Source organism: Tyto alba, unplaced genomic scaffold (assembly GCF_018691265.1).
Source record: "Tyto alba isolate M040663 unplaced genomic scaffold, T.alba_DEE_v4.0 Super-Scaffold_48, whole genome shotgun sequence".
Classification (NCBI taxonomy): Eukaryota; Metazoa; Chordata; class Aves; order Strigiformes; family Tytonidae; genus Tyto; species Tyto alba.
Genome location: NW_024881324.1, coordinates 22,483,560 through 22,504,833, shown reverse-complemented (window position 1 = coordinate 22,504,833; position 21,274 = coordinate 22,483,560). Strand labels below are relative to the sequence as shown.

General features: G+C 34.6%; 1 protein-coding gene across 14 annotated transcripts in view; it reads right to left on the bottom strand.

Moving 5' to 3' along the window:
• Positions 1–21,274, bottom strand: part of CDH18 (cadherin 18) — a 536,769-nt gene that overhangs the window by 187,042 nt on the left and 328,453 nt on the right. For 13 of the 14 annotated variants that reach the window (XM_042806880.1, XM_042806879.1, XM_042806882.1 and 10 more), the window contains one exon: positions 19,972–20,051. The gene's annotated coding sequence lies outside the window, so the exon portion shown is untranslated. The remainder of the gene's footprint in view (positions 1–19,971; positions 20,052–21,274) is intronic. The other variant, XM_042806887.1, reaches the window with a different exon arrangement.

Below are 21,274 nucleotides of genomic sequence, written 5' to 3'. Positions count from 1 at the left end.
TACCTGCAAATCACTGACCTGGTCTGGCAGTAAAATAAAATCACTGCTACAGTGTTATTAGATAGGTAGGGAATGGTAATTCATTTCACATGGTTTCTTAATCTTCTGTACACCGTATAGTGATCCAACACAGTGAAAAATATCAAGGCTATGATGGGTTTCCAAAGAAAGCCTCCAAAACAGGCTTTGAGGATACTGAGTCAATATTAGAGCATGCTGACAGGAACTTTCAGTCAAAATGTGCACTTTTACACCATGTGCTTTACATAAATTCAAACTAATATCATACTGGAACCATGCAAAAGTATTTAATACTGACAGAAAGTACAGGTACTGTTGTTTGGGTGATCAGTATTATTTTTATAAAATCATCCAAGTTCCCAGTGACAATATATTCTCCACTTCAAAAAGGAAAATGTAACCTTTTATACTACAATAGTATAATGTGAAAATGTGCATGGAATTTGATGTAGCACTTAAAGCAAAGTACCTTGAAAGAAATAAAACAACTCTTCAACCTCAGAGAAATAGTTACCCTAAGGTAACTGTTTGTTCAGTTATCTTAATATATCAAAGATCAGTCAATAAGGAGTCTCAAAACATGCAATTAAATCTACAAAAATTAGAACTGTCTTCCGATATTGGCTTTGTTTGAGTATTATAAAGCCATTACAAGTTATGTAAACAGAAACACAATTAAACTAATTTTATTTCTAAATTTCATGGGAACACAACAGAAGAAATTCAAAATCTCCAGGAACCAAACAAGACATTAGAAATCAGATTGAAAAATACTGCAGTGAAAGGAAAGTCATCACCAGTCTTTTGGCTGCAGATTTTTTCCCTTATGCTTCTTTCAAATCTATAATACTGAAAGTCCAACCATGCTTTCTTCTGTATTCATCTAAGTACAGTTTCTCATCAGAATAATGGAGGAATACTTCAAGACTTTTGTGCATTGGAAATACCCAGAAAGCACATATTTTCCATTGTTATTACTCAGTTCAGGACAGTGGGTTATGCTGAAGTAAAGGAAGAACTCCAGTCTCTGGAGGCTGAGCAGAAGGTCAAAAGGAAACTCTGTGTGGTATTTTCCACTAAGGAAATAAATTTTTAAACATTTAGTATTACCCTGCTTCTTATTTCCATATCAATGTAATCGCCCTTCAACCCCTACAAATACCAAGCCATTGGTCTCTTAAAAGCCTCACATCCCATCTCAGAACAGATGCATACAACATGACGTATTATTACCTTAAGTACAAATGTGATTTAATAGGAATTTTTCACAGTTAAATGTTATATGAAGTCTAAGTTATACCAGGGACAGAATCCAGACATTCTGGGTCTCATATTTGTTTCTAACTATATAATCTTCTTCCTTGGTTTCCTTCCCTTTCTGCATTCTTTCCTGATTCTTGCTAGGAATCAGTTTTTGGCTTGAGGCATGCAATTTCCTTCTAAAGATTTCTATATTTACAGATGAGCTATTTAAACAGGTTAGTCATTGTTATACTTCAGATGTACATTAAAATTAAGCAGTACCTCACAAAATGATAAGGCTGCAGTTTTATCCATTCAAGTATTATTTTTCTTCCCTTTGTTTCCATCTTGGGAAATGCCTGGGAGCAGTTCATAAGACTATAAGCAGTGCATAATAAGTTAAAAATGGTATATAAAATGCATTGAGTTTTCTCAGAATGGCACATTTAAAAGGTATTTGAAATCATTACTGCTGAACTTTCCTTTATAAAAACTGTGGGGATGGTGATGGTGAAAAATTCCTGCCTTATAAAAGAGTAAATATAAAGCAGTGCAGAAGATACCAACAAATCAAGATTTACTATACAGAACTTTGTTTCTCCTCCTCCCTCGGAAATCATCCATAGAAAAAAATAAAAAAAAATACCAAAATGGAGTCTGTAAACTGTGTTATTTTACAGTCTGACTCATATACGACATAGAGAAAATAAGAGAAAAAAGCAGCAAACTATGAAGGGCTTCTTCATCTCAAAAATATCTGTTCTTCTCAGCATTAACATTAACTGGGAGGCATTACATTTAAATTTTGCGAAAACCACTGTTATTTAACTGAGTTCAGAGATTAACTGTTAAACACCTGTCTCTCAAATTAAAGTTTTAAAATTCTTTATGCTGAACAAATATTTTCTAAAACTATAATAATAAAAAGAAAGATTACAATGGCATCTACTTCCTGTTATAATCATGCTTAGAAGTTCAGGCCTGAACTGTTTCTGAATTTTTTGTGAAGCCTGGAGAATTGTTTCTGCTACAACAAATTCAACAGTTAAAAGAGGAAGGATTTTTACTGAAGATACTTTGAAGTGTTTTCGCTCTGGTAAACATCTTTTAAAACCAAAGTCTAATTAATGCTCAGTACAAAGGTCCTCATTCTTACTTACTCAGCACCCTCCTAGTAAAGGTCTAGCACAAACTTTAATTAAAAACCTGCCCCACCCCCCCAGAAGAAACCTCAACTCTGCTATGAAGACAGCAGAGTTTGTCTACAGGGGGGAGTACAGATGGAAAGACCCTGAATGGTTAACGCAGAACAGACATTAAAGCAAAGAATAGACAAACTTGAACTGAGAGTGACTAAAGAGAAAGGACTGAACTTTCTGAAATCCCTTAAACTGTTGCCTTAAGCTAACGTACTGAGATGCCGACTGCTCGGTGCTCTTGGCTGCAGCTTCAGATTAAGTGTCCCGCTTTATGGTTTTTGTTATAATGATGTATGCAACTGCAGAGTAGACTTGTATTATTGCTGTCCCCTGGGAGCCCTCACGAAAATGAATTGTGTATCCCAAGAGACTGTTAGAGTAACTTAAAATTAAAATAAATAATTAAATAAAATGAGGTGGGGAAGTTCCACCAGCACTGCTGGAAATCATTACAGCAGAGCAGTTACGGCTTAGTGTGGCAGCAAGTCACTATAATGAATTCCCAGGAAACCAGTATGAGCACAGTGATGCGAAGCACGTATGCTTCACCATCATGAGGAGATGCACCCTTAGTAGCGGAGACTTGTCCTGAATCTCCATGTCCCCCATCTCCCATAATCAAACTGACCACATATTTGAATTAATTTGAATGATTCAGTTTTGCAGATGCAGAATCAACACAGCTCTACACATCTTTTGTCACATCCCGCAGGAAACCTTTTCAGTCCCACAGTGACAGAGTGACAATTAGTTATGGAACCTGTAATAAATTGAATTTCTCGTATACTTTCTGACTTCTCCCTCTGCACTCTGCCCTCTAGATTTCCTCCCTGCCAGAACAAATTCTTCCATTTTCAAAATCCAGACAGCTTCAAATTAACAGTATTGTTTAGATATAAATAATCAGGTAGTAAAGTTTTTATTTCTTTCTTCATTACCTGTGCTTAGTCTATTGCCAATGTTATATCATTCAGCACTGTAGGAATAACGGTGTAATGACCTGGAGACCAAAGACAGAGTAATGGGCTAGTATCAGAAAGAAAAATTGGATGTTGTATTTTGTTTTATCCTTCTGAAGAAGGGGGTTGATAGATTGCCAGAAGAACTCCTACGGTCCCCTGGCAATTGGCAGAAAAAAAAAAGTGAAATTTCTAGGTAGAAGAAGGGAAATGGTTCATCTATAGTTGATCTCTATTCTCTTTTCCCAAGGCTGGTAGAACTGGGCTATGGGACTTTACACAAAAAAAAATGAGGCACCAAGTTTTTCTCAGCCCGATGATTTTTCTCTCAGATCTGTAAGCATGTGTACAAAAAACAGCTGTACAATTTCTGTGAAATGTAACAAATCCAGTTAAAACAGTTCAAGAGAAAGACAGTTGACATAAAAAAAAAAACAACCAAAACAAAACTGAAAACAAAAATCATCAAAGAAAATTCCACACAAAATATATGTGTCTGTGAATTGGTATTCTGAAATCTCCAAGTGCAAACTCAATATTTATTTCCCTGTGTTTTTTACCTTCCGTACCTGAAAACCTCTTCTATCTGTCACATTTTCACATACAAATCACAGATCAAGTCAACTGATGATGCATTTGATTCAGAAAACAAAATATATATACAATATAAAGTAAAATAACAGTATAAGGACAACTGCATAGGCTTAATGATTACAGGTCGTTACGCCATATGTGCAAAAAGCTGTGATATTCTTAGGTTCAATTTACAATCAGAGAAACACGTTATGTAGAATTAATTACTTAGATGAGTACACCACTCTTGCTGACACTGACCAAACAAAAATCAAGAAAAGCAAAAGAAATGCCTTCCTTTTTTGTTTCTTCTCCCCCTTTACCTCCTACCCCTCAGAGAAATGAACAGTTATACCAAATGCACAGGAAGAAACAAAAAACAGCAGCTATATCCTGGAATATTATTAAAGGGAAATCACATTATTTTGTGGCATTCTAAAACAGCAAAAGCAAAACTCCAGACATGAGTTTTTCATTTGGGAATGCAAGCTAGCCGGCAGTCTGGAAAGTAACTTATTATACTACATAACAGAAAGACAATTTGACAGCACAGATATGGGCTTTACATGTCCTAATGCTGTAATTAGATACCCAAAATTAGTCATTGCCCAGGAACTAATAAATTTCTCTGCCCAGTTGATTTTTTTATAGGTAACAGTAGCTGCAGAGTTAGCATTCAATAATTTTAAATTCATAAAATTATTTTAGGTAGTAACGTGATGAATTTTGCCATAATATCCTGACCGACAGACATACATCACACAATCTCTACTTACGAGGCTCCATTCCTACTACTGGCTTGAAGCTGCACAGGGACAATGTCAGAAACCTTCATTAACTCTACAGTTTGTATCACATATTTCTTCCTAAGTGCTCACAGTACAGGCTACTTTTTAAATCTAAGAATGTCTCTTTTTCTCTCTCCAATTCTTCATTCAAGGCAGATATTATTTCCAAACACTCCTTCTACCACCAGTGATATACTTCATGATATTTATTGTTAGATTTTTATTAATTAACATTTCTTGGTTTTCTGACTCAACTCTGTAAAATTTCAGTAGCTTCTAGGTCATAGTTAACATTATTGTTCTGTGAAGTTCGGAAAAAAATATGGCTTAGCCTTTCTTTTAAGTTAACGACTGCTGAATATGTTCTTAGTTCTAAATTAATTTCAGTTTCAGAGTCTTAACTGAAACAGTTTGTGGTTTTGTTCTTATTTGCATTATAGGTTTGATTTTAGACAGTTTTTACCTAAGCCTTCAACACATGGACTCTTCTTTATTTCTAGCACAACAGATTAGTCTGATCTTTTCCTTTATAAACATATTATATTGGTTTGAATCAAGTTCTAGATAAAAGTTCATTTTCGTTTTTCCTTGACTTTTATCTATCGTATTAAAGCAGTTCAGAATCCAGACTCCCTGTTAGCTTAACAGGCCTTAAAAAAGTTACCTTGCTGACTAGAATATGTTGTATAATTTAAAATAGCTGGGGTCATAAAACAGAATAGACATGGTAGGAATAAAATCTTTGGAGATTATTTATAGAAGAGGCCCCACGTTCCTTACAGAAGGAGGTGTGTGAACTGGAATTCAGATTTTGTTATGAATAAAGTTGGAAGGAAAGCCTAGCAGAACCTGCAATTGAAAGAGAAACAGAAACGCTGAGCTAGTGCAAGCAGCCCTGGGCAGAAGTACTTCCTGATAACACCTGGTTAAAGTAGATTAGTCATGTGTTATATCTAGATAGGCTTTCCTAGAGGACAAAACCCCACTGGAACCCTGCATAATGCACTATGAGGATAAATGGAGAGTGTGAGAAGCTGAAACAGCCTTAGGAGATAGTCACGAGAAATATTCAAAAGGTTTTAATGTAGCTTGTGGCAAAAGAAACTATTGAATAGTTACTGGGCTGGCACCTGCTTTATCATTCCTTTTTATTCATCAAGAGTGTCAAGGCTGTCTTGTATCAAGGTCTTAAAATAGCAGTTTTAACAGGAGTTCAAGGAATTTATAAAAAGCAATGTGGGCTACTGATCAAGGTACTTTCTTCTGGTTCTATGTGTAGCTTATCACTAAACAAAAGCTGTAATGGATTTCTTAAGAGAGAGAAGAAACTGAGGCACCACACACAAAGAGTAAAAAGTAGCCACATTACATCTAGGCAACTAATACAGCACATTATATGGTGAAGAAGATTGATACTACATGGCCCAGATAAAGGATGCTAGGCACACTGATGTCCAACATGATATGAATATAAAGATAACCTCTTTAACTGTTTTTTAAAAATGATTTTCAAAGCGGAATGGCTTATTTCTAATAAAAAAACAACAACAAAATTTTAAAAAATTGGAGTATGTTCAGTCCTTTATATACAAAACAATTCAATTTTTGCATGCAAACCACCAATGTCCCATAAAAAAACCCTTGCAATTCTCATCTGAAAAGCTTTTAATTACCAGAATACAAACAGGCAGGTCACATAAGATCCTCACCTACATTGTTATATTGGAAATACATTAGAACCACTATGGAATTCGAGTTTTATTGTCATAACAGGATTTTTAAAAGTAATTAATGCTTTGGTTAGATGATGTGCAAGATGAGCTGTGATCTGCTATGCTGCCTCCAGCAATAAATGGCTCCAGTGAGTGCTTAACTGTAGAGATGACTTAAAAGACTCATTGGTTTTAGAATATACGCTGAAGAGGGTTATTAGAAGGCATCCTTAAATTAATAAATGGGTACAGGAAACTATTAAACACTACAAACCACTGGATTTGTTACCCTGTTGAGCAAATACATTTTATGAAAGAGTACAAATGAGTAAAGAAACATATGATCTTCCTTGAACAAAGGAAAACCTTCAAAGTTTGCAAACAAAACAGAAAAAAGTACTTGATGTGTAAACAGCACTGCATGTAAACAAGAAATTTATGCTACAGTGAACAGTCAGTGAAAATACGACATTAAAACAAGATTAAGGGATTCAGTGCCTGTCCTCATACAAAATTATTTTGTATATGATAAACAGGCACATACAGCTTCAGGATAACGAAAGTGCCCTGCCACAATCAACAACCAAATAAATATTTTTTGCAATTATACCTGTACGATTTGCACAGAGCGTGACTGTCAGAACCATGACACAGTAACAACACAGTTAGTCAGAAAAAATCCAGCCACCGTTTCTGTAACTATAATTGCACACACAGTCATGCTAGCCATTACCTGCTGAGAAAGGAACAACTGTGAAAAACAGAGAGATGATTCATGAATCTGACTGACGTCCTTCTCTTTTCCTCAACTAGACACCAATCAATCTACATTTATATTTGGAGTGCACGTAGATAGTCAAGGATAATACAGATATGCAAGACAGCGCAAAGGTCCTTTTACATTCCCAAAGCAGTAGAGGCTTTTCTTCTGTGCTGTTTCTCTTCCTGAGGAACTTGCTAGAAGAATAAGAATTTCAGTGATTTCTTGAGTCATTCCTCCGTTTATAAAGGCCAGGTCACTCAGTCAGGGAACAAAGCAAATACATGATACTTTGATGAGCAACTACCCAGTTTAAATAGGAAGAATTTGCAACAGCCCACTTGTGTATAATCCACAGGTACTATTTGTCCTAACAAATTATTTCTCAAAAATTAATAGCAAGAGGTCCCTGAGTGGTATGGTAGCATCCCAAATGACTGGTAAAAATTAAAGGAAGGGAAGGGAGGGCCAATGTGACATTAGGTGCTTAAGAAAGAGTTAAACATGTTTTCCTCCCATAGTTTCTACCATTTCAGCACTGTACTTGAAACTCCTTAAAATCATGTACATTATCCAATAGATTATTGTTATAGAAGTTTTGGCAATATATAATAGACAGTATATATATGTTTCTTAGGTTAGAAGGGTGATAAATACATTATTGTTTACATAAACTTAAATCTCAGTGTTTTACAGAAAAATATTAAATGACTAATCCTTTTAAACAAAACTTATTGTATATTCTTGCAATTTGAAAACATTCCTTTTCCAGTGTTTCAAGAGCAGTGATAAAATACGCCTAAAATGTGATCTATCTCAATATAGAAAATAACTAAACCACATTTTTACTGGGCAATTTTCCTCTTCCTTTTGAATCAAAACATAAATTGACACCATTGTTTCTGAGATAATATACTTTTTAATGTACTTCACAAGACAGGAAGAAAAACATCTTTTGTTCCATTTCTAATGTAGCAACATTACTGAAATAATGAAGGAAAATAAAACTGAGACAAGATAGATAAGTCAGTTCAATTTAATAAAACCAAAATATTTTGTTTAAGTAGAATGTTTTAACATTTAAAATCAGCTAGGTTTCAAAGCAAAGGTAATTTAATTTGAAAACATTTAAATGTCATAAGTAAATAACTTTGACCCTTTTTTCCCCTTGAAACAATCCTTTTATAAAGTTTTGCTTTTCACAAATTGAAACACTGCAGTTAAATAACTTCTTGACTGAAATTTCACAGTAAGGTCTTCATTTAATGTATGTAACTTACAGATTTTTTTCTCAAATAGTAATCATGATGAACTTTTATTTATCACTGTCCATCACAATTATGACTGACTTCATTAATTTTCTGTTTGCTGGATTGAAATGACAAAACTCTAATTCTCACTAGGCAAACTGAAAAATTCCAAGTTCAGAAAAGATAAGCTTTTACATAGAGTTTAATGGCATTCTGCATCAACTGCTTTCCTCAATAAAAGAGAAGATTGCATATATTTTAATTTTTATTATCTATATTAATATGATTTTGATTTATAAATGTTCTATGAGCAAAACCCACAATAAAAATATGAAAAAATCCTTAATTACAGCAGCATACAAAAAGGGGAATTGATGAAAAAATATTTCAGTGTTCAGAATGTCTTTTATGGACTTTAGGTTTTGAGAAATCATCATTAGGAGGTCAAATAGTGCGCAAATTCTGACAGACAAGACCACCTCCTTGGGTCAATTACTGGAAAAATAATAAAAAATGTGAAAATCTTTTCTCTTGTTCTTGCAAAGAAGAAACAGTAACCTGAATTCTATTTTTAATTTGAATTTGTTTTGAGCATTTCATAAAACCAAAGCAAATTGCTCCTGGCTTCAGTGAAAGTGCCATGATGGCTGTATCTACCGATTTTACAACATCCTGACACCATGTGTGTAACATGACAGAATCTTATAAAACAGGTTGGGAAAGACCTTTGGGTCCTTCTTTGGACCTAGTCGAAAATCCTGCTCAAAGAAGGGTCATCTTCTAGGCTGGATGCGACAACTTAGCTGCAGAGAGGCATGTGAGAAAGAGGGTGCATGCACTGGCCTGGGGTTTATCTAACTGAATAGGAGGTCAGAAGCCAGAAGGGATGACAAAACTTGCTGGACACAACAGATAATAAATGTAAGACAGAGATGTGAGGAATGACTGGGTTTCAGTGAGACCTGTGTGAGAAGCAGCTGAACGTCCCAGACCATTCCAGAAGAATACGGGGGCTCTTTTGGAGAGTCAAGTGTAACGAGGTCCACACCACCTAAGTAACTATCTCAGTAATATTATTTAAAGTTGAGAATACCTAGGAAACACTACCAGAAATACCAAGTTTGGGTGCACGTGTAGAAAAACTAAGACAAGTAAGGAAAAGGTAATTATGAGCAAGCTGCTTATTTGGGAGGGGCCAAAATGGTAAAAAGGAAGAACCTGAAAGAGGAGATGGGAGGGGGAGAGGGAATACAGAAGGCAGCAAATCATAAGGTCATTTGGACATCTCTGTAGAGCAGCCCAGTACCTGACCACTGCCATTTGGAGCAGAGCAATAACCATGGGGTTTGCACTGTATTAGTGTCTGACTTGCTTCTGCAGTCAGAGGGACAGGGCATGTCTTTCCTGGAGGCCTGGCAGCTCTTCTTCCAATGATGGAGGAACCCCTGGAGGGTGCCACTTAACAACTTTTCTTTGGCAGGTCTCCTGTAACACACACCAGGGTCTCCCTCTTCATATTAGACATCCATAGATTCTGCTACAGTTTCTGCAAGCCCAGATTAATTTTTCATTGCAAATATATTTCATGAAGACCATAATTAAGTGGTACCAGTTCAGTTAATCCCTACTCATTGTTTCACAGGTGTATGAAGTGAATCAACTCCTGCAACTGCTGAATCAGTTCGTTCCTTAGATCTATACCCTTCAGTTCAAATAAAAAAGGAATCAGGGAAGTCAGAAAAACCCTAATAAAAGAAAATCTGCTTCGGAAGTAAAACTATCATCCATGAATCCCGTACTGAAGAAAATTAATAATTTTAAATGACATGAAGGTGAATAAGAGCTCTGTTCAACGGTCACTGACAGTTCCAGGATTTCTTTTATGCAGCTATAGATATAAATATCATAAGTAAAGAGAAAAGGAAACAACAATATATGTTGTGTCTAAATTCGAAGTCTGTATTTAAAAACATGCCTTTTCACATCACACTTTAAATGAGAGCTCCTCAAGTCTTTGATTTCTTCTGTGACATTAATTCTGCCAAACATACTATAATCACTGTCAACCATACAGCATTGCTGCTAGTATGTTGTTTTCTTACCATTTCCCTAAAAATGTTTCTCTTCTACACAGTACCAACTAGATTTGTCTTTGGCTGCACTCATCCATTCATTATATTTAGCTTTCTCTACTCTCTTGAAATGCACATACTAAGCGTATTTTTTTTTTTTTATCTTCCTGTCTTCTTTTCTCACTCTTCTAGCACAACCAATATTAAACCATCAGGTTTCTCAATTTATCACTTCCATCAATAAGTGGTTTTGGTTCCATTTTAGACTGAGTTATTCATAATTCTTCAAATGGAATGTCACAGCTTCCTCATATATATCTTTACTAAAATATGTTATCTGTTAAAGGCAAACAATATAACTTAGAAACTCATCATGCAAAGTATTCACAAGTTAGAATTATATACAAAACAGTCACGTAACTTGCAAAGGCAGCTTTGCCCAAATGGATGCCTGAAGGGCATACAGATAAACGCGCATATGTTTGTGGGTATGTAAACAGGAAGTGACCACCTATAAGTAACAAACAAAAGAGAAAATTAGTGTAATTTGGTGTTGGAATTTTCAATGGATAATTACTGTTGCAAATATAGAAATATCTGAGACACCTACTTTTGTTATTTTGGCAAGAAAGAAATCTCTAATAATTAGAAAAATTCCAAACCTCTTACAGGCTGTCTGAACAGACTGAGTAAATACACTTCTGCATGTCAGATTTTAAATGTTTTTTTACTCTGAAAGAAAGCACAGCTTTGTTTGTAGCAGTAAGTATTTTTATTGCCACTTTGTAGTAGAAATGACTAAAAGCATCAAGCATTTACTTGTATTTTTCACCCTAGGGGCAAGCTAGACTAGTGGAATGGATTTTTTCTGAATGTCTTATTTTTAAAATAATTCTTATGTTGGAGGATTCCCAAAATCCAGATAACTAGTTCTTCTGTCATGGGACACCAACATAAAAATGCAATGATTTGTACTATATGAGAAACAACTTCCATATCTTCCACCAGTGCAGTTACTACAGATATTGAAAATTTCGAAAATATCCCAAGAAAACTTTTTCATAAATTATCTAGCTTGCTGTATTGTAATTTCATAAAGGAATGATGTACTAAATTCAGGTGAAATCCAAATAGAAAAGTCACTCAAAGTGAGTTTTGAAATTGACTATGGTGTTTTACATTATTTCTTAGGAGACTGTAGTTAAATGGTCATGCATGGCTACATTAGAAGTGCATCGCAGTCTTCCAATTAATATATAGTATCAGAAATAACTTTTCTGCTATTATAATGGCAAAATATCTGTAACATCACTTAGATACTTTAAAGTACTCCTGTCCATGATCACTCCTTTATTCATTTAGTAAATTCATCCCATATTTTTCAGAAATTTGCTGTAAGTAAAAAATTCTACAAATCCACTGAAATCAACAGGAAAACTGTGATTTTAAAAAGGCAACTAACTCAGCTCTTTGCCAATATTTCTTAGTTCTAAAGTTCATTTTTTTCTAGTTCAACACTAGAAACTATAGCTACAAGAAGATAAAAAAAGTATTTTTTCCATTTAAAAATACCCTGATTTTTGAAGGCTGTGTAAATACACACACATTCAAACACCCTCCACACAGATTTGTATATGTAGGTGTGTACCTATGTGAACAAAATCTTTGCAAGCTCCCATTTCTTAGTAGTTGCACTGGTCAGTGGTCTGTTATAATTTCTAATTTGAAGTTCCCTTATAAATTAATTTTTACTTACTTTCCCATTTTTATTGCTATAAGTTATGAAAACAAAACAAAACAAAAAACATTTATTAAAAATCCTTTATAGGTACAATTAATAAATTTCAGTTCAACAAATAAACATTATAAATGAAAACATCTTTATTCTTGCATTTTTTCTAACAGAAAGTAAAAATACTCTTACATACATGCTTATTTGCATTGTATATGTATATGCATTTTTTCCCTCTCCTTTCTTGAGGGGAGGGGAATGGGTATGAAGAATGAGTGGAATGTTTTTCTGTCTTGAGAAAGCATGGTATTTGAAAAACAGGTAAAAAATATATCTAAATAACAGTGTACTTTGGTAAATAACTATGTCCAACTACCAGTGGAAGTCACTACTGACATGAAGAAGATGGTAACATGTTCTTCTGCTGTCGAGGCTATCTAATACCTTGTTTTTTTCCAACACCTACATGTATTATTACCACTTTCTTTCTCAGGAAAGCAAAAGAGTAGCTTGTCACAAAAGGACACCAAAACAAAAGAAAAGATCCAACTCTTTCAATAACGATATGTGTATTGGTATCTCTGAACACATAGTATTTAATTGAATTCATTCATGAATGTAAGAATATAAAAGTAATTTTAAAAAAGTTAATCGTGTGCTAATACTAAAACACACAAGGTCATCTTCATTCTCACTCATCTTTTCAGAACAGGAAGATATATTTCCATGTTTTTATTTCAGATTGTTCTTTATTGTTCTTCCTAAGCTTATTTTCTGAGGAAGAGATCCTGGCCTTCATTTCAACAAAGGTAGTCTTTTGTAACTTTTATGTTATTCCTCCATTATTTTTGCCTAGTTATAAATCACTTCAATGTTCTTTCTTGAATATTTCTCCATTATTCTAGAAATATGAGTGTATGTGATTTTTAATTTGAAGTTAAACACATCATTAGAACCTTACTAATGGTCTTAAGGTAAATCCAGGTTTTTAGACAGCTGACAATTTTCATGTACTAGTTTGTATTAAGGTTTAAATAGCAAAAACTGTTATATACACTAATCCTACTGAATTGCCATAGACTTTGTATATGCAACTTTATTTCATTCTTGTGAAAATCTTAGCTTCCATTCTTGTCTAAGTAACTTCCCAGGAACAGATAAACAGGTAGATAAATTGAGATTTAATGTTCAAGCCATAACACTAGCAAATCCTCAGAAACAGAAGGGGAAGGAGAATTGAGGTTAATCGGTAGGATCATGCCTTACGTTCTGATTGTGCAAACAGAAAAAGACTTAATTAACTTTAGGTCTATTAATGATAAGCTCATTCACATTAATGGGATTGTCTGCTTAAAACTGAGCTTAAAACTGAACTTTTTAAAGATTGGGTCATTGGTGTTTTAATGGGGGAGCTGGAGGAACAGATTCTTTAGACAAATAACACTATATACTTAAACACACCAGGAAAGTTTAAGAATGAAGCATTCAGTTTCAAAATGTGTTTGTCTTCCATTAACACATTAATAATAATCTAATGGAAGTGAAACACTGTAAGACTGTTTTCATATTGTCCATAAATGAGAGGCATGGTATATGATACTAGGTTTTCTAGTGTGTGTTGAAGGTCTTCAAGAAATCATTCATAGTATGCTTACTAGGGGAAAAAAAAAAAAAAAAAAAAAAAAAAATCGTTTGCACCCAGAGGGTGCCTCAAACTGTAACTAATGTTTTCTGGAGCTTAGCTTTGTTTCTGTAAGTGAGCAGCAGGATGAGGGTTTTGCACTCGTCCAGCATCATTAAAAGAACACCACAGTCAGGACTGAACAGCCAGAAAAAATACACTCTTACTTTAAGACAGAAAACATTTCACAGGAAAGATCGGTTCCTGAGCAGAAACTCATCACTCAGTCTCATTTTGAGCCTTATTTGACAGTGCTTACAACTACACTGTTCCCAGAATACTCTATTGCAGCGAGTCGTGAAAAGTGGTAGACTGAGGTACCTAAATGCAAAATGTAAACTATCCATGGACAAGCTGTAATGAGTTATATCCTATTTATGAAAATAGTAATTCAATGGAGTTAGTAGAGAGAGCATAATTTAATGAGTAATAGAACAATAAAAACTAAATTTAAAAGTGTAACAGCTTTCAGATTTTTTTATGAGGCCTGGAATATCTGCTATGAAAACAATCAAGAGAAATAACAACTCAAAATTGTGTACCTATAATTTCATCTCTAATCAACCAATCAAAGTGAGATTCAAGCTTTTCACTAATGGTTGTTCTCTTGCCTTTCAGTGTTTTGTGTTTCCTCACTGGACAGCTGCTACTTTTGAATAAAGTAAATTAGTATTTCATTGATAAGAATACATAAATTTCCACATATTCTGGCATAGATCTACTATTAATGGAAAGTGATTGGGCTGTTGATGAGGCTACTAGCGAACCCTCATCACCTTTTGAGAATTAAAAGTACATATTTATCAAAATTAACTGCCACAAGCTTCACAACAAAACAGCAGTATCAAGAAAATAAATTACACATGGTGATTATAAAAGCTTAAAAAACTAACAGGAGTTCATGATCCTGATCTGATGTAGATGTAATAGCATTATGGAAGCTTCAGGCCTATTCCTTCTTGACAGAGAAATTGTTCACACAGGAGGCTAAAGCAATTTAGCAAATAGGAAACTAAGGCTACTCTGACAGGTCTGTCATGAGCATCTTTAATCCCCAGGTAATGGTTGATGGAATTAGAGCTAGTATAGCAACGATGCTCCATCCCAAATCTACCCTAGACTGAAGAAATAGCAGTGAAATGGTTTGTTTGTTTATTTGTTTTCTGAGGGGACCCTTCTCTCAAAGGAGAAGAACAAAGCTGTGGTTTTTTTCATTATTATGAAGTCACCTCCTACACATCATCACGCAACTTGCTGTAATTTTAAAACTTGAATATTAGTTTTCTTTCTAAAACACTAAAGGGTGAGGTGCTGACATTGCTGGAATTATACATGTCTTGAGACTGAACAGAGTCTGTACAAGATATTTATGTCAGATTTAAGCAACTCTGACTGGTGTTTAATGCTGGTGCATTTTCCTTGAATGAAGATGAACCGCTCTTACATGGTTATTGTAATAATGCAGATTTCTTATGCATGAAAAGGTAAACAGACACATAAAAAGATACACATACACACACAGATGTAAGTACCCAGTAAAAAATGTCACATTCAGTGCTTAATCCAAACATAATGAAAGTTAATAAGATTCTTGTACAATTACAGCTCTGAATCAACACTGATGACTTAATAGAATAATAATATTTTATAGTATTTTCCCTAAATAACAGAGAGTAAAAAATTACACTCACCTGTTCTACTTTTCCAAAGAGTTAAATACTCTTTTTTCTCCTCTAGAGAGCCTTCTAAGATAAGGCAAGAAGTTTAGAAAATTTTAAGTTCTAAGTTTTATAGTACTATATTAGCTTTTGTAACAATTCACCTAATACTTTCTACAACATTTTATGAAAACAGATATTCTTCACCTCAGTTAATTAAATCAATAGAGAGGAAATAATAAAAAGGAGTTCAATATTGTATTACACCATAAACATTACTCTTGGAAGACGCTGAGGAAAGGATTTAAAGGAGAATTATTCATTAAACTGCAGTATTACCTTCTACATGTGTTTTCATAATCAATTGTGTTGGTCAGTTTGGAATCCAAGTTTTAAACTAATAAAAAGTGTGCCACTCAGTTATTTTTTAGATCTTATATTTCAAAATCTGAATTTAAATTTACTTTAAAAACATACAATAAACAGTTGGATTGAATAAGGTGTATATAATAAAGAAGAAAAAGAAAGAAGAAAAATGTAAACAGGAACCCAAAATACTTCCTTGATGCTTATATTTCCAGTTCTTCTGTCTGTAAATGGGGAATACATATCAGAGCAGTTATTTTTTGCAAACAGCATCTCTCCAGCTCTGACAGCAAAGGACTCAGCTTAGGCTGCACAGTATGATCAGGCATCTGGGTAAAAATGCAAATGGCTGCCTGCACTGTGCTCCCACATTACATGTACAGTGATACATGTGTAAGCTTATTTCCTTAGAGCTCATTTCAATGTATCTGCAGTATAACAGAGACATTGCCAATCAGTGACATCTATTTCTGTAAAAAAGGTCAAGAGACCAACGCATTATTAAGTGACAGAATTCAACCCTATTTATTTCAGCATGTATTTGAACAAATGTCTGAGAAATCTGGCCTGCTATGAGGATACAAGAGTTTTAATGCATGAACAAGGGCATTTGCTATGTAATTTTCCTATTTAAAACTCAATTATTAAAAGATAAATATATACTATGTATACACTGTAAGATAAACTTGGATAGTAAATAATTCAAATATGCAATCTCTACATCCTACCAAAAGCAGCAATTAATTTACTTCAGTTTCTAGATAAAAACAGATGCAAAGCATTGATCCATCTCAATAATATTAGCTCCATAATACTGTCTAGCCATACTCTCATCTAGCATACATCTTACTCATTTTTGCCTGTTTTACACAAGAGAGAAAACGAATCCATTTCTGCCAATAAGTAAATTTTGCCAAAAACAATTACATAACTGAATAGAAAAACCTTGTGTGTTGGTGTTTTTTCCCCCTTTCATACTTTACCCTTCACTATTTTTATTATGTGGACTGTAATTAATCAAAATCATATCAATTTTATGTAATTATATACATACACTGTGTCATTCTAAACACAAGCAATCTAAATACAGGGAAATATCTCTATTTCTGCATTTCTAAAATCCCCTTTCTACTGGATATCTATCTTCCATTGATAGCAAAGGTAACAATCACTCCTTCATAACTAAGGTCAGATCCAATAATTTAGATGAGGAAGTCGGAGACAGATGGAGCTCCATTTCGTCCACTACAGCTGTTTTAGTAATAGCATTATGAAAGTAGCACACCAGAGACCACACTTTTTCCTTGTTCATTTTTTACTGCATTTTCACCAAGGAGCAAGGAAATTGGACTCCAAGGGAGCTGACTACACATGCTAGTAGTAAGACACAGCCCACAAGGCATCAATCCTTTGATATATACCAAAATAAATGACTGAAAGCAAACAATTTATAAGGCAGCTGTAGTTCTATTTAATTTGACACTCAACCAGAAAATCCAATGTGTCAAAAATGCACATGCCAGAATAACATCAACCACCAGAATGACATCAACACACAATAACAACAGCTCATGTTAATTTATCAGTATTTCTTAAATAAACACAGTGACAATTATGTACTAATGGTGTCAATATACTCCCACTCTGCACAATTACAGAACATCACTGTTCATCACTGATTTAACACTCTCAGAAAACATGAACCTTCTCATATGCATAGACAAGGTCCTGGATAGTTAATGTAAAATCTTTCTTTATCCCTGACACAAATTCACTCAAACATGCTGTGGTTCTGTCCTGAAAAAGAGTCTTTCTGGAAATACAGGAGGAAACATCCTACAGACCCACAACACAGGTACTTTCTCCCTTATCTTCCAATAAAACCTTTAACGATAGAAAAAATAGTGCCAAATGTGCAGACAACTCTTCTAATCCTAATGGACTAGGCAGGATTCACACCAGTAACCTAAGATCAGAACCTCTATTTCTGACAATAAGGTCATTAGCTATCATATTGCCCCCAAAATTCAGGCAAAGACCTTAGAAGTCTTAACATTTTCATCATTCTTTCCAATACTGTATTTAAAGTGTTTAGTTTTACTTCTATCATTCTTACAATTCAATGGCTGCTGTCTACCACACAGCCTTGGCATTGATTTCTAATACAATAATGCAACTATATTCCCATGGCAACTTGTTTTCAGATAGCTTCTCAATTCATATATCTACCAACCACAGGAGATGGCCTACATTATTTCAGCCGTTCCTAAAATATGTGATATTAATTAAAAAAATCCAAATCTAATCTTCCATTATCAGCCTACAACCCTTACAGTGTGTGTGATTTATCAATTATCTCACTCTCAGTTCCTTCCTTCCTTTCTAGCAAACCAGTATTCATTATTCAGCAGTTGAAGTTAGCTTCCACCCGAGGTCCAAGGAGATGATGGTAGGAGGAGGTGTGCCATCCCTCAGACACAGAGGTATTAAAACTAAATTTTATGGCTGGAGGAAGGCTGTGGCTAGGCAAGACAGACAATTTCCTATGACACTCCAGAGCTATCGAAATATACAGTCCACTTCCTCTGGTGTTCTCATTTCCTGCCATCTCACTTCAATCTAGCCTACTTAATGGACAGAAAACCCTTCAGCTTTTTGGCTGAGTCAGGCTTTCTCTGGTTATTGTGCTGCAGCTGGCTTCCCAAGGGAATGAATAAGCATCAGAGATGGTACCACAAAGGAGAGAGGAACACAGCTGGGAGCTGTGCATCTGGTAGCAGCGAGCAAGCAGATTGGTTTGACTGGATCCAATCTGCATCCAAGTTACATTCACACAAAAAAATACACCATGCTCCTTCCAGCTAGTCCTACTCCATTAAAACACAGCACTGCTCCTTTGCTTCCCAAACCTCCTGTTTGTTGCTCTAAAAGGATCAAGATTCTGTGTATTCAAAAAGCTGCAGAGAGCAGCTTGTCCCAGAGTCAGGGAGATCTTACGGCATTCTCCTTCCCTGCACTTGGGTATAAACAAAAGATACTACAATATACTAAAGCCATGTTCGTAATTCCTAAGCTAATAATATTACAACCAAGTATTATGAACTTCTGCCTCAGCTGCTTTCATATTTTCAATTCTAAGAAAAGCAAAACTTTCATTTTTAAACTAATTCGTTGAAGTAGTGAAGGTTTTAAAAATATATTAGGTGTAGAGTTTATATATTTTTCTTGTTTGACTGTCCTCAAACAGCTGCTTAAGTGCTTAATATACTTGCAAATATGTCTAAACATTTCTAAGTCTGAGCTTCATACGTTACTGTTCCAGTTTATCTCCTCACATCCAAATATACCCTGTAAAATTCATTATTATATATTGCTCTCTGCTGCAGAGATATTTTCTTTTTGTGAGAAATAGAAAGCAGCTAACACCTGCAGTTTGGAAAAGAAATTTTAATCTGACATGATTCAAAAAAGCATTTGAATTAACAGACAAGCAAGCTGTAAATAAAGTTGACAGTCATTTATAGTATAAAAGAGTGGCATTTTTAGTAGCATGCAAATACAGCTGACAGGCATGTCTTTATTCAATTAGTTCCTAGTTTCCAAGGGCAGAGTTGTGTGCACACATGAAGACTGCACCCTCTAATTTTAGAGACTTTCTATATTGAATATTTAAAACTACTTAGTATCTGAATCACTTTAACAGAACATCACTTAACGTACTTCTCAGTTTTAGCTTTTGATAATTTACTCTGTATACCTCAACATTGCTCATGACCTGATCCAAAATTACATCCAAGCAGATCTCTTGGCTTTTTTTTAAATTTCAGTTTCAAAATAGTTAGACTTCCATGTGTGCACATTTTTATATGCTTCTCAGTATTATAAAAGTTTCATACCAATCCATCTGTGTATTCTACTTACTTCTGCATCTAAAATAGCAGGTAAAACAGGCACTTACTGTTCAGCAGTTACAGGGCACTTCTCCACTCCTCCTTTTCCAAATGACTTGCCAAATCAAACCTACTGCCTCTTTAGCTGCTGGGAAACAAAAACAAAAAACCCACACACATGTCAGAATTCAAAGAACTGAGGGAGAGGCTATTTTCCTAAAAAAACTCTTGCAGAGGAAGTAAAAAGCAGTGTAACAGTGGTATTAATACTTAAAATCTCGTAATAGCTAACAAGAATCTCTGAACATGAAATCCCTTCACAAAAATACCGTGGCAAGACATACAGTTAACATCTTTAGGCAACAAGAAAGGAAGACCACCAGAAACAACAATAATAAAAATATATAAATATTTAAAAAGTGAAACTATTGCCTTTGCATTAGCTCAATTTTCTATCTTTTTCACATATTGTGAACCATTAATATTTCAACAGTGAATTAATTTTTTCTAATGCCTTCTCCATTTGTCTACTGTATTAAAGGATTGGCCAGGGTTTGTGCCTGCCACGACAGTAGTAGCACCTTTTTTTTTTTTTTTTTCAATTGCAAGTCCAAATATGTTGCTCCGTCCATACAGAATTAAACTTCCTTGAAGAAGCTTTTGATTTATTATTTTTTTAATATAAAAGCGGCAAATTTCCATTGGAGATAATGCAATTGAAAAAAGGTCAACTGTAAGAAACTTACGTTTTCTGAAGTACGATAGCTGCCGATTACTTATCATTCCCCAAAGGTATCAGAAGCAGCAAGCAATTCAGTGCTAACACTGGTCATTCAGTATAGTTATTAATAATTGCAATTCTAGAACAAATCAAATGTGCTAGAATTGCTTCTATAAAACTAGCACGATGAAACTTCTATGATTTACAGTAAACCTCATTTATAATACACCGGATAGCATCTTAGAAAATTAAAGTTCTAACAGTCATTTAGACTTAATGTGTGTTAGAGATGTCACCACATCAAACACAGTTCTGTTTCACGAAGTATTTAAAGCTCATCACGACTAAAACATGAAATAAGAACAGTCTGCTTTCTAAAAGACATTCCCATACCTCTTGTCAACACCAGACACTTCTTTTAAATGACCACCGCCAGTTACAAAATTTCTGTCTATTCATAGCAGTGGGTGGTGATGCTGAGAGACTACGTGAAAAGCCCTGTTGCGTTACACACTCCCACTCCTTACACACTGCTAGGAGACAGCCCCTGTACTGCATAGGTGAAAATGCATTGAAAATGTATATTTGAAGAGAAACATTCTCTGAATGAAAACAGGTATTATCTCCATCTTACAAACAGAAAAACGAGG